Source organism: Oryctolagus cuniculus, chromosome 14, assembly GCF_051225735.1.
Source record: "Oryctolagus cuniculus isolate XC-2025 breed Fujian yellow rabbit chromosome 14, ASM5122573v1, whole genome shotgun sequence".
NCBI lineage: Eukaryota > Metazoa > Chordata > Mammalia > Lagomorpha > Leporidae > Oryctolagus > Oryctolagus cuniculus.
Genome location: NC_142880.1, coordinates 38,098,318 through 38,112,979, shown reverse-complemented (window position 1 = coordinate 38,112,979; position 14,662 = coordinate 38,098,318). Strand labels below are relative to the sequence as shown.

The following is a 14,662-nucleotide window of genomic DNA, read 5'->3' as shown; positions in this document are numbered from 1 at the left end:
AGGGTCCAAGGACCTGGGCCATCCTCCACTGCCTTCCCGGGGCACAGCAGAGAGCTGGACTGGAAGAGGGGCAACCGGGACAGAATCCGGCACCCCGACTGGGACTAGAACCCAGGGTGCTGGCTCCACAGGCAGAGGATTAGCCTAGTGAGCTGCGGTGCCGGCCAAAAAAAGAAATTTAAAACATTTTAAAAGTACCATAGAACTTTTTTTTTTTTTTTTTTTTTTTTTTGGACAGGCAGAGTGGATAGTGAGAGAGAGAGACAGAGAGAAAGGTCTTCCTTTTGCCGTTGGTTCACCCTCCAATGGCTGCCATGGCTGGTGCGCTGTGGCCGGTGCACCACGCTGATCCGAAGGCAGGAGCCAGGTGCTTCTCCTGGTCTCCTATGGGGTGCAGGGCCCAAGCACTTGGGCCATCCTCCACTGCCTTCCCTGGCCACAGCAGAGAGCTGGCCTGGAAGGGGGCAACCGGGACAGAATCCTGCACCCCGACCGGGACTAGAACCCGGTGTGCCGGCGCTGCTAGGTGGAGGATTAGCTTTGAGCCGCGGCGCCGGCCATCATAGAATTTTAAATATAACTTTTTTTTTTTGCATTGTTGCTGTCGATCTTGAAGTGTGGAAGTTTATATTTGATTCATCCGTTTATTTTCTCTACTTGTAAAGAATAATTTTTGTTCAATCATTGAGCAAATGTACATTTAGTGATAAGGTGAAGGTGTTAACGAGGTTGGAAAGAGTGAACTTGGTGTTAAAAAAAAAGTCTTCATTGGAATGTAGGCATTTGGCACAGTGTATTAAGATGCAATTTGGGACACTTGTATCCCATATTAAAATGCATGGGTTCAAGTCCTGGCTGCGCTCTCAATTCCACCTTCCTGCTAGTGGACACCCTTGGAGGAACAGGTGATAGCTCAAAGCAGGGGTCCCTGCTGCCCGTGTGGTGGATGTGGATTGAGTTCCAGCCTCCCAGGATTGGACAGGACATTTTGGGGAGTGAGCCAGTGGATGAGAGCTGTCTCTGTCTCTCTCTTTCAATAAGTAAGTAAGTAAGTAAGTCTTCATTGAGTGAACACTGAATTGTCATGGTTAATTTTAGTGAATACTTACTCTCTGTCTGGTACTGTGTCTGCCACTTTGTTGGCCCCTTTGATCTTGAGCAACTCTTTGAAGTATTAGTACTCTTATTTTTTAAAGATTCTCTTATTTATTTGAAAGGCAGTTACAGCGAGGCAGAGGCAGAGGGAGAGAGCGAGAGAGCTCTTCCATCTGCTGGTTCACTCCCCAAAAGGCTACAAAGGCTGTAGCTGGGCAATCCGAAGCCAGGAGCCTGCAGTGTCTTCTGGGTCTCCTACATGGGTGTAGGGGCCCGAGGACGTGGACCATCTTCTGCTTTCCCTGGCCATAGCAGAGAGCTGGATTAGAAGTGGAGTAGCCATGACTAGAACCAGCACCCGTATGGGGTGCCTGCACCACAGGTGGTGGCTTTACCTGTTGTGCCACAGCGCTGGCCCCTACTTTTCTCATTTTACAGGTAAGGGAAATATTGAAAGGATAAATGATTCGCTGGAGCTAGTATAAGGCAGAGCTGGGATTCAATTCCAAGGTCCATTCTTTGGAAAAATTAGAATAGAATTTGAGTACAAATATACAGCGAGAATGAGGATGTTGAGAAACCTAAGAGTAGGATAGTATGAACCCTAAAACTCCTTAACACAATTAAATGTAAGTGAAGACCAGTTAAAAGAGGTAAAAGAAATAATTGGGAACAAATAGAATATTTAGAACAGTTGGTAGAATGAAAGCAAAGACATTGTGACTGGCTAAAATGCTTTAGATGGAAATAGGAATAAGACTGGTATATTGTATCAGTGTTAATATTTGGCTGGGCTATTATATGGTAGTTTTGCACGATTATTATCGTGGGAAGCTGTACAAGGGATCTCCCTTTTCAACTCTATCTGAATCTACAGTTTTCTCAAAAATTTTTTTTAGAAAAATGCCTGGAAACGAGGGGACTTAGCTGAAATGTAAACCTCCCCCTGACGAGTAACACATGATTCAGGGTACATTTTAGGAGAAAGAGAATCAGCTTGAAGAGGATCAGTATTTTTCTGAAATAATTAAACCAGAAAATAATTGGTACATTAAAATGTGTTCTGAATCAAATTTTAGTTGACATTTTTAATTCTCTCTTCCCTGAGTAACATTTCCCATCCTGCTTTGACTCCCCAAACTCCTTTACTGCTTGACTTATCTGCCGGTGTCATTTCCTAAGACCCACTCTGCTAAGGGCTGAGAAGTGCGTGGCCTATGGGCTCCCTTCCACACGGTGCGTTCTGCCTCCAGAGAAGCTCTCTCGATCCCTCTCATCACAGTGCTGAAGGCAGTCACTGCCAACGTTGAGAATTGGCAGTCATTTTGAAGCCTGTCATCTGTGGCTTAGTTCAATAGAGACTCTTTGTTTGCAAATGTCAGAAAGCCAAATTAAACAAGCTTAAGCAAAAATTCAATGCCTTCGCTTTTTTAACCTGGAAGGATCGGAATGGATTCAAGGACCAAATTGATGTCATTAGGGCTTTGTTCACTCTTTTCTCTCAGTTCTGCTTCCCTCCACGTGGCTTCAGTTTCTTACGCTGTTACTGTAGACCTTGGCCTCGTTGTTGGAAAGGAAGGCATGCACAGTTCCAAGCCCATCTCAGTTCTGTTTAGGATCCTAGTAGAAAAAACTTTCCTGGTGTCAGCATATTAATTTCAGGGAAGGTTCTGCTTTTGTCACGTGCTTGTCTTTGAATAGTCACTGTGTTTAGGGTAGTGAGATTAATACTTGGTCAACATAGGTCATATGCCCAGACCACAGAGGAAATATTTTCTGAGCAGGCAAGAATAACTACTTTAGTACATTGTAAGAATCAGTGTACAAAGATACCAAACCCAAAAATATGGCTGTTTAGAACTGGAGTAGTTTGTGTATGTGTTTCATGTAGTAAAGGTTTAATCATGTTATTATTATTTGATCAGAAATATCAGGTTTTTTTTTGTTTTTGTTTTGTTTTTTGACAGGCAGAGTGGACAGTGAGAGAGAGACAGAGAGAAAGGTCTTCCTTTGCCGTTGGTTCACCCTCCAGTGGCCGCCACGGCCGGTGCACCGCGCTGATCTGATGGCAGGAGCCAGGTACTTATCCTGGTCTCCCATGGGGTGCAGGGCCCAAGCACTTGGGCCATCCTCCACTGCACTTCCGGGCCACAGCAGAGAGCTGGACTGGAAGAGGGACAACCGGGACAGAATCCGGCGCCCAGACTGGGACTAGAACCCGGTGTGCTGGCGCTACAGTAAGGTGGAGGATTAGCCTAGTGAGCCACGGCGCCAGCCTAGAAATATCAGTTTAAGAGACAAAGATTTGTGTTATAAATAGATGGAATGGGGTGGGGGAGTTACATAATTCAGTTTATCTTGCAATCATAGAATTTTATTTCTTAGCAGGACCTTATAAATAATTAGTCCAAACTCATCCCGTTTAACACAGATACATTCCACTAATTGAATTTAATATAGACTTGAAAGTTAATTAAAGTTTTGTTAATTCTTAGAAATTTTCTAATTCAACATAATAGGGATTGCTGAACCCTTATCTTCATCATGTCCTACCTGTATATTCATGCATTTTCTATGGCGAATCTACACATACACACAGTTCTTTTATAAAATCCTTTCCCTTGGTCAGGTATTTAGAATAATTGGATCAGAAATTCCCTTGAGGCATGGAGCCTGGTTTCTTTTAAACTCTGCACATTTCGGTGGTGTTTATTTTCTTGTCTGTGATACAAAGCTGTCATTTGTGTTTGCTGTTTGCTGGCAGTGAGTCCTGTAAGCCCTCAATTATCTCATCTGTAGAATGGGGACAATAACAGTGCCTGCCTTGTGGTGTTTGTGAGGTGTGATGAGATAATAGCATATTAATAAGTATTTTTAAAAATTAATAGAGTCCATGGCCGGCGCCAAGGCTCACTAGGCTAATCCTCCGCCTTGCGGCGCCGGCACACCGGGTTCTAGTCTCGGTCGGGGCGCCGGATTCTTTCCTGGTTGCCCCTCTTCCAGGCCAGCTCTCTGCTGTGGCCAGGGAGTGCAGTGGAGGATGGCCCAAGTGCTTGGGCCCTGCACCCCATGGGAGACCAGGATAAGTACCTGGCTCCTGCCATCAGATCAGCGCGGTGCGCCGGCCGCGGTGGCCATTGGAGGGTGAACCAACGGCAAAAGAAGACCTTTCTCTCTGTCTCTCTCTCTCACTGTCCACTCTGCCTGTCAAAAAAAAAAAAAAAAAAAAAAAAAAAAGCAAAAAACAAAAAAACAAAAACGTAATGTGACTTTCAGTTGTTTTATGCTGTTGATTTCTGTTAACATTTTATTTCTCCTATTTTGTAAGCCCTCCCTCTGGTGGTGAGTTCCTGCCTAAACCAGTTTTAGTTTGATTGGATACAGATTTTAAAAAGAAAACAAAAGTCTCAGTTCTTTTTAAAATTTGTATACCTAGCAGTTAACCTACTCCTTTGGTGCTGAAAAATGACAGCTTTGATCTTTAGTCAGTCATTCATTGAAAGATATAACCTGTCATTCTGTCTTCCCAGTTCTCCTTTGTAAGCCAAACACTTACAAAGAACCTTAAAACACTTTCCCCTTTTAGTATTTTAGTACTTATATGTAGGGAATTTTATTGTCCTTTGTAAGTTTGGTACTGCCCTGGTTCCTCTGGAATTTGAGTCACTGTAAGTGGATGCTTTGAATACCAAAGCACCTGTGGTCTGAGAGAGCTATGAGTAAACAGGTGTTTTCTAATTTTGGATGTCTTTTTATATTCTAGTGACATTATCCTGTTAGTCCTAACCATTCTCATGCATAATCCATAGTTTTGATGTTTCCTGTGTTACAATCCTGCTGACTTCACTGTATGCTATTTATAATTCATAGAAGTTTAGGAAGTTTCCATTTATAAGCAACAGAAGGGTACATAACTTAAAGAAAATGGAAAGTTGATAGAACATTATGTAATATCTTTAAATAAAGAGTTCTGTTGACAAACGTCTATATCTTCATTATATGGTGATAGCTTCCATTTGGTGAGTTCCGGGAACTTTAAGTACCAATTGTTGTAATTAAAGATACAAATAGGAGACAACTTAAGAAAGCTAGGCATTAAAAACAATACCACCAACAGTCAGCTCCAAGAAAACAGTATGAAGCCGGGGTGCAGTATTTGTGATCAGACTGCATACATGAGCTTAATATGTTAGTTTGGAATAGTTGAACATCTACATTTTATTACACATTACATATAATAATGTATATGACAATAACATATATTAAGTATATTATTACAGATTGTAAGGCTAAGCAAGTAATTAAAATATATATAATCTAGTGATTATCATTCAAGACCCCTTTAAATTAAGATTTGGGCTAATAATGAAATCTATAAACGAAGCCTCTTAGCCCTACTCAGTTTTTTTTTTTTAATGTTTTTGAAATCAGTAAAGCAAAACTCTTGTGTAGAAAAGCAAAATTAATGACTAGTAAAATTTAATCAGCAATTATCTCTCAACAAAGAAAAGACCAGAACTAAATGTCTTAGCCACTGAATTCCACAAACATTTAAAAAAGAATTAATCCAAGTTTTCTTAAATTGTTCCAGAAAAATAGAAGGAGAAATTCTAAATCCACCTACGAAGCCCAGAAAAGCAAAATTAAAAATAGCTAAGAAGGGGAGTCAGCATTGTGGCATAGTGGGTAAATCCATTGTCTGGGGTGCCATTTCCTGGTTGCTCCACTCTGAACCAGATCTGTGCTAATGGCCTGGGGAAAGCCGCAGAAGATGCCCCTAGTGTTTGGTCCTCTGCTCCCCATATGAGAGACACAGATGAAGCTCCTGGCTCTTGGCTTCAGCTTGGCATAGCACTGGCTGTTGTGGCCATCTGGTGAGTGAACCAGCAGATAGATCGATCCCTCCCTCCCTCCCTCCCTCTCTCCCTCCCTCCCTCTCTCCCTCTCCCCCTCTCCCCCTCTCCCTCTCTCCCTCTCTCCCTCTCTCCCTCTCTCCCTCTCTCCCTCTCTCCCTCTCTCTCTCTCTCTCTCTCCAACTTTGACTTTCAAAATAAATAAATAGGGGCTGGCATTGTGGCATAATGAGTTAAGCTGCCGCCTGCAATGCCAACATCTCATATGGGCACTGGTTCGAGTCGTGGCTTCTCCAGTTCTGATCCAGCTCCCTGCTTATGGCCTGGGAAAGCAGCGGAAGATGGTCCAAGTCCTTGGGCCCCCGGACCCACGTGCATGGGTGCTGCTCAAGTTTCTGGCTCCTGGCTTGTCCTGGCCCAGCCCTGGCCAAGCCCTGGCCAAGCCCTGGCCATTGTGGCCTTTTAGGGAGTGAGCCAGTAGATGAAAGACCTCCTCTACTCCCAACAACTATCTCCCCCTACTCTTTTTTTTTTTAATTTTTTATTTTATTTGTCAGGTAGAGTCATAGACAGTGAGAGAGAGAGACAGAGAGAACCTGGCACCCAAATGGGATGTCGGCGCCGCAGGCGGAGGATTAACCAAGTGAGCCAAGGCACCAGCTCCCCTCCCCCCACTCTTGTAACTCTACCCTTCAAATAAATTCAAATAAATATTTAAAAAAGCAGTGGAAGATGGCCCAAGTCCTTGGGCCCCTGTAGCTGCATGGGAGACCTGGAAGAAGCTCCTGGCTTCAGATGGTGCAGCCCCTGCCACTATGGCCATCTTGTGAGTGAACCAGCAGATGGAAGGTCTCTCTCTATCTCTCTCTGCCTCTGCCTCTCTCTGTGTCTAAATAATTCTCTTTAAAAAAAAAAAAGCAGCTAAGAAGAGGCAGAGACCTACTAACTATATCAAATATGCTGTCATTTGGTTTTCCTATTAGATGGCTGGGGGGGATTGCCCAGAGAAAGGGAAAGAAGAGTAGATAGTGATTTGGCAAGAGGATAGAGGTTCCTAAAAGTGGGAGAGTAAAAGAAGAGAACTCACAAGGAAAAGAGTGTGTAAAATCTCCACCTCGAAGGAGACCACCTCACCTGTGTTTCAGCTACCTGAGGCCAAGTGTAGGACTCTGCCCTGTGGCGTGTATTTACCACTTACACATAGTTGTCTGGCATGCCACCTGAGACCTGATTGTCTTTTCTTTCTTTCTGAACAGAAGTTGGCAAACTGTAGCTGTGGAGCCAGATTTAACTGCATATTTTTGTGAGACCTGCAAGCAAAGAATGGATTTTACATTTTAAAATTTTTTTAAAAATTTATTTATTTGAAAGTTTGTTGCAGTGACAGAGGGAGAGACAGAAAGAGAGCTTCCATCCACTGCTTTACTCCCCAAGTGGCCATAATGGCCAGGACTGAGCCATGTGAAAGCCAGGAGTCAGAAACTCCATCCAGGTCTCCCATGGAGTGACAGGGGCCATCCTCTGCTGCCTTTCCCAGGCCATTAGCAGAGACTTGGGTCAGAAGTGGAGCAGCCAGGACATGAACCCGTGCCCATATGGGATACTGGAGTTGCAGATGGCAGATTTACCTGCTAAGCCACAATATTGGCCCTGCATATTTTAGTGTTTTTGGGAAAATTAAGAGCAGTATTTGATGACACAGGGAAATGTTATGAAATTCAGATTTTAGTGTCCATAGATAAAATTTTATTTGACCATAATCCCACTTATTGTTTATGTATTGTCTGTGGCTGCTCTTGTACTAAAACAGGGACGTTGAGTAGTTGTACCAGATGGTATGACCACAAAATCTGAAATATTTGTTGTCCATCCCTTGATGAGAAATGGGCGTCCGCCCCTGTGGTGTGCATCCATTTCTTGTGCAGTCCTGCCACCTGGAATTAGGTAGCTCATGACAATACATAAGCTTTTCAGAAAAGTAGATTCTGCTATTCTTGGGTTCAAATATCTTTTTTTTTCCTTTTTCTATTTTTATGATTTATTTTATTTGAAAGAGAGAGAGAAAAAAAGAGACAGAACTTCTATTCTCTAGTGTACTTCACAGATGGCTGCAACAGCCAGAGCTTGTCCAGGCTGAAGCCAGGAGATTGGAACTTCATCCAGGTCTCCCATGTGAGTGGCAGAGGCCCGAGGACTTGGCTTATCCTCTGTGGCCTTCCCAGGCACATTAATAGGAACTGGATCAGAAGCAGAGCAGCTGGGCCTATTGTAGGGTGCTGGCATCACAAACAGCAGCTTAACGCACCGTACCACAACTCTGTTCCCAGAAATAGTATGTTATATCATAGCAAGTAGCTGAGCCTCATGATAACCCTAAATTATGAAATGAAGATTAAAGTATTAATGAGCAGGTCTGTTCAGGGGTAGCCATTAAAAATGTTAATGTATAAACATTCTGTCAACAATGTAAAATAATGAAATACTGTGCTAGTAACAAGGACAGGGTTTTACTTTTATTTTTTAAAATATTTTATTTATTTATTTGAGAGGTAGAGTTACAGACAATGAGATGGAAAGACAGAGAGAAAGGTCTTCCGTCCGTTGGTTCACTCCCCAGTTGGACGCAACGGCCAGATCTGCACCGATCTGAAGCCAGGAGCTTCTTCCGGGTCTCCCATGTGGATGCAGGGGCCCAAGGACTTGGGCTATCTTCTACTGCTTTCCCAGACCACAGCAGAGAGCTAGATTGGAAGAGGAGCATCAAGGACTAGGACCAGTGCCCATATGGGATGCCGACACCGCACCAGCCTCCTCTTTCTTATTTTTTAAAATACATTTATTTATTTTTTAAAGATGTAATTTTTTATTTGAAAGTCAGTTAACCTGAGAGACAGGAGAGACAGAGAGAAAGAGAGAGAGAGGTCTTCCATCTGCTGGTTCACTCCCAAATTGGCCGCAACGGCTGGAGTTGTGTTGATCCAAAGCCAGAATCCAGGAACTCCTTCTGGGTCTCCCATGCGGGTGCAGGGGCCCAAAGACCTGGGCCATCTTCCACTGCTTTCCCAGGCCATAGCAGACAGCTGGGACTCAAACTGGTACCCATGTGGGATACCAGCACTGTGGGCTGGGCTTTAACCCTCTGTGCCACAGCACTGGCCCTGTGTTTAAGTTCTTTAAAACACTTTTTTTAAAGATTTATTTATTTATTTTATTTTATTTTATTTATTTGAAAGAGTTAGAGAGGAAGAGACAGAGAGAGAGAGGTCTTCTATCTGCTAGTTCATTCCCCAGATGGCTGCAATGGCCGGATCTGCGCCTATCCTAAGCCAGGAGCAGGAGCTTCTTCTGGGTCTTCCTGTGGGTGCAGAGGCCCAAGAACTTGGTCCATCTCCTCCTGCTTTCCCAGGCCATAGCAGAGAGCTGGATCAGAAGTGGAGCAGCAGGGACTAGAACCGGCACCCACATGGGATGCCGGCACTTCAGGCCAGGGCTTTATCCTGCTGTGCCACAGCGCCAGCCCCAAGATTTATTTATTTATTTGAAATTTAGGATGGGGGCTGGGGAGAGATCTGTGTCTGCTGATTAACTCCCCAGATGGCCATAATGGATAGGTCTGGGTCAGGCTTAAGCCAGGAATTCCATCTGGGTTTCCCGTGTGGGTGGCAGGGGCCTACAATGTGGGCTGTCTTCTACACTTGGCCATGCGCATTAGAGGAGAGCTGGATTGGAAGTAGAAGAGCTGGGACTCAAATTAGCACTCGTACGGCATGCAAGCATTGTGGGCAGTGGCTTAACCTACTGTGTCATAGTGCTGGCCTCAGGATCTTAGTTCTTTTTGCAGTACTTGAGAGATGCTAACCTAAGCCAGTTTGAACTTAAAAAGAAATTTATTGGGGATGGTGGAGGGAAGAAGATATCCCAAGCAACAGAAATCAGGAATAGAGTCAGATATCTGAAGGAAACTAAAACCAGTAGGAAGGCAAAATATCTTTCCTTCATTCTCTCCTTCTGCTGCTTTGTTATCTGCAAAATGGCCTTTTTTGCTTCTGCATGCACATGGTATAAGGTGATCCCCTGCTAAATTCCAGATTTTTTAACCTATTCTTTAATTTCAGCTCAGAATTAATTCAAGTTTTTATACCTTTCCATGTTTCTCTCTCTCTCCCCTTTCTTTTTTTAAAGATTTATTTATTATGAAAGAGTTATATTCTCTCCACTGGTTTAGTCCCCAGATGCCTGCAATGGCGAAGGATGGGCCAGGCTGAAGCCAGGAGCTTCATTTGGGTTTCCCATGTGGGTGGCAGAGGCCCAAAGACGTGGACCATCTTCCATTGCTTTCCCCAGGCCATTAGCAGGGAGCTGGATCAGAAGTGGAGCAGCTGGGATATGAACTGGCATCCTTATGGCATGCTGGTGTCACAGGCTACCAGTGGCTTTACTCACTGTGGTACAACTCTGGCCCCCTAAGTTTCTGGGAGAAAGATTTTCATTGATCTGACTTGGATCAGGCAATCTTAATACAGTCCATTGGGCTAAGTCATGCAGTATGATCATGGCTTCTGCATCTGCCAATTGCTGAGGAGACGTTTCTCAGAGAAAAGAGAGAACAGCTCAGAGAATTCCCCCCCCCCCCCGCCCCGAGTAACTTGAAGTCAACTTGACTAGGATATATATTAAAATTTCTTGAGGTAGGCTTCAGTGCAGAACAGGGATATAGTGTGAAAATGCATATCCAATATAACTTTTTACTCAAAAATCTTGTTATGAAAGGTTTCAAATATATAGAACAAGAAAGTATGTTGTGGGGCTGGCGCTTTGGTGTAGTAGGTTAAGCCTCTGCCTGCAGTGCCAATATCCCATATGGGCACAGTTCAAGTCCTGGCTCTCCACTTCTGATCCAGCTCCCTGCTAATGCGCCTGGGAAAGCGGTGGAAGATGACCCAAGTCCTTTGGCTCCTGCACTCACGTGGGAGACCTGGAGGAGGCTCTTGGCTCTTAAAATCAGATTAGCCCAGCTCTGGCTATTTTGGCCATCTGGGGAGTGAACCAGCAGATGGAAGATCTCTCTTTCTCCCTCTTGCTGTCTGTAACTCTGCCTCTTAAATAAATAAAAGATAAATCTTTTTAAAAAAAGTATTTTGTATGAAAAACCATATACCTATCCCCTAGATTCTACCATACTTGTGTTAGCACATCTATCAACCTATCCTTTTATTTGTCCACCAATCTTTAAAAAAAAAAAAAGTATTTTAGAGCAAGATGCAGAATTCAGTACATGGCCTCCAAGTATTTCACCATGTTTATCCATTTTTTGTCATAAATTATAGCAGAATTCTCCATTTCAAAGTATTTAGATCAGTGGCCTTTAGTTTGTTCACAGTGTTGTGTAACTATAACCACTATTTAGTTCTAAAACTTTTTATTATTATTATTTGAAAGGCAGAGTTAGAGAGAGGGAAAGACATAGAGATTTCTATCTACTGCTTCACTCCCCAAATGACTGCAAGAGTTGGGGCTGGGCTAGGCTGAAGCCAGGAGTCTGAAACTCCATGCAGTTCTCCCATGTGAATATCAGGGGCCAAGTAATTGATCTGTCTTCTGTTTTCCCAGGTGCATTAGCAGGGAGCTGGATTAAAAGTAGAACAGATGGGAATAAAACTGGAGCCCATGTTGTATGCAGGAATTGTAGGTGGCAGCTTAAGATGCTGTGTCATACTGCAGGCCCAGTGTTCTAGAACATTCTAATCATCCCCAAAAGAAACTTCATACCTATTAAGGAGTCATTCCCTTTGGCCTCCGGCCCCAGCCTGGCAAAAAGTAATGTAGTTTGTTTGACTTATCCTGTTCTAGATACTTCATATAAATGGAATTGTGCAATGTTACCTTTTGTGCCTGACTGCTTTCATTTAAAGTAGTGTTTCCTGGTTCATCCATGCTGCAGTATGTATTAGTACTTTATTTTTTTATATACCTAAATAATACTCCTCTGAATGGATATGCCACATATTGTTTGTTCTCTATTGATGGACATTTTGGGTATTTCCAAACCTTTTGGCTATTATGAATAGTGCTACTATCAATTACTGTGTGCAAATTTTTGTTGGACTGTTTCCGTTCTTTTGGGTATATACCTAGGAGTGGAATTAGTTGTGTTTTAATGCTAATTCTATATTTGAGCTTTTTTTTTTTTTTAATAAAAAGTTAATTTGAGAGAGTGGTAGCAAGAACCCAGGTACTTGAACCATCACCTCTGCCTCCCAGGGTCTTCATAAATAGGAAGCTGGAGTCAGGAGCCAGACCAGAAACAACCCAGACACTCGGACGGGATGTGGGCATCTCACTGGTATCTTGAGCACCAGGCCAAATCCCCAACCCTATGTTGAGTTTTTGAGGCACTCCCAAGCTGTTTTCCATGGCAGCTGTACCACTTTACTTTTTTGTTTGCTTGTTTTAAGATTTATGTATTTGAAAGGCAGAGTTACAGAGAGAAAGGGGAGAGACAGAGATCTTCTATCTGCTGATTCATTCCCCAAATGGCCGCAATGGCCAAGGCTGGGCCAGGCTGAAACCAGGACCAAGGAGTTTCTTCCAGGTCTCTCACATCAGTAAAAGGGCCCAAGGACTTGGACCATGTTGTACTGCTTTCCCAGGCGCATTAGCTGGATTGGAAATAGAGCAGCTGGGACTTGAACTGGCACCTATTTGGGATGCCAGCATCACAGGCGGTGGTTTTACCCACTATGCCATAGTGCCGTCCTTACCGTACATTTTTATCAGCAATGTTGTGAGTTCCAGTTTGCCCACATCCTTGCCAGCATTTTAGATTTTAGTTTCTTTCTTCCTAATCCTTCCTTCCTCCTTCCCTTCCCCTGTCCCACCCCCTCCCTTCCCTTTTTTCTAAGATTAATGTATTTATTTATTTGAGAGGCAGAGTTACAGACAGAGAGAGGGAGAGACAGAAAGAAAGGCCTTCCATCTGCTGGGTCACTCCTCAAATGACTCCAAAGTGCCTGGGCCCCTACACCCACGTAGGAGAGCCAGAAGAATCTCCTGGCTCTTGGCTTTGGATCCACACAGCAGCCCCCAAATACTTGTTTTGTGAACATTTCTTCATGATTGCAGCTTGTTATCTCTTAAAGGCATTTTAGATTTTGATGAAATCCAGCTGTGTTTTGTATATTAAGCTTTTGGTGTCACATTTAAGAAATCTTTGCCTAACTCAAGGTAAAAAAAGATTTTTTTTCTAATTTTCTGTGCTTTTCATAGAAGCTTTAAAGTTTCAGAATGACATAGTGACAACCTGAAAAGAACCCCCAGTTGCCAAGCTTGAGCAAGTAATAAGTAACGGATATATTGGATTAAAACACAAAGAATAAAATAAGTATTTATGCATGTGTACAGATAGAAATAAATGACTGGGTTAAGAAATTAAGAGGGTAGGCATTTGGTGTGGCAGTTGAAACACCACTTGGTATGTACACATCCCAGAGTGCCTGAGTTCAAGTTCTGGCTCTTTGGATTCTACTTCCCTGCTAATGGGAGGACCTGGATAGAGACCTGGGTTCCTGGCTTCAGCCTGGCCCAGCTGTGGCTGTTGTGGGCACTTGGAGAATGAACCAGTAGATGGGAGATGGATGTCTGTCTGCTTCTCTACCTTTCAAATAGACAAAATTTTAAAAAGAAAGAACTTAAAATTTATTTAAAAATGCATAAGTTTAATGAAAAAAATGGCCAGAAGATTTTAGGCACTTCGCCAGAGGAAATAAATGAATGGCAGATAGGCACATGGAAATATGCTTGACTTTATCTGCTAGTAGTGACATGCAAGTTAAAAACCACAGTGCACGTTCGTTAGAATGATTAAAATTATGATTAAGATTGAAAAGACCGACCCTCCTGGGTGCTGATGAGGATATGGAGGTACTGGGGTTCCCATATGCTGCTTGTGGAAATAGAAAATAGTGCATCCACTCTGGAAAACAGCTTGACAGTTTTCTTAGAAATCTAAATATGCACGTAACAACATATGATTTAGCCATTCTACTTCTGGGTATTTACCCAGGAGAGAGGGATTATATGTTTGCGCAGAGACTAGTACATGATTGTTCATAGCAGTTTTATTTGTAATAGCCCCAAACTGAAAACAGCTGAAATGTCCATTAACAGATGAATGGCTAAGCAAATAGTGGTATGTCTGTAACTATGCAGCAGTAAATATGAATGAACTAACTGATAGTGCAACCAAATCAATCAATCTCAGAATGATTATGCTGAGTGAAGAAAGTCAGATAAAAATACATACTGTAAAGTTCTGTTTATGTAACATTGTAGAACATGTAAATTATAATGAGAGAGGCAGATCAGTGGTTGCCTTGTGATGGGTGGAGTATGTTACATGGAGCATGAGGTGATGAGTGTGCGTTACCTTACTTGTGGAGACGATATGGCAAAATTCACCAAATTGTATAACTTCAATATGTGTAGTTGATTTTGTGTTTTACCTCAGCAAAGCTGTATGAAAGGGGAATGGGAGAATCACTTGAAGAGTTTGGGCTTGATTAACAGAAAGGATGAGGTGCCATTAACTGAGATGGGGAAGGCTGACAGATGAAAGTGCTATAAGTAAAAGAAGCAGGCTTTTTGTTAAGACCACAGAAGATGAAAACAAGACTCAGTTTGGGAGTGTGGGAGCAGTGTCACAGTTTGGATGTAGG

General features: G+C 42.9%; 1 protein-coding gene across 2 annotated transcripts in view; it reads left to right on the top strand.

Moving 5' to 3' along the window:
- Positions 1-14,662, top strand: part of FCHO2 (FCH and mu domain containing endocytic adaptor 2) — a 128,128-nt gene that overhangs the window by 52,930 nt on the left and 60,536 nt on the right. The gene's annotated exons all lie outside the window — the stretch shown is intronic.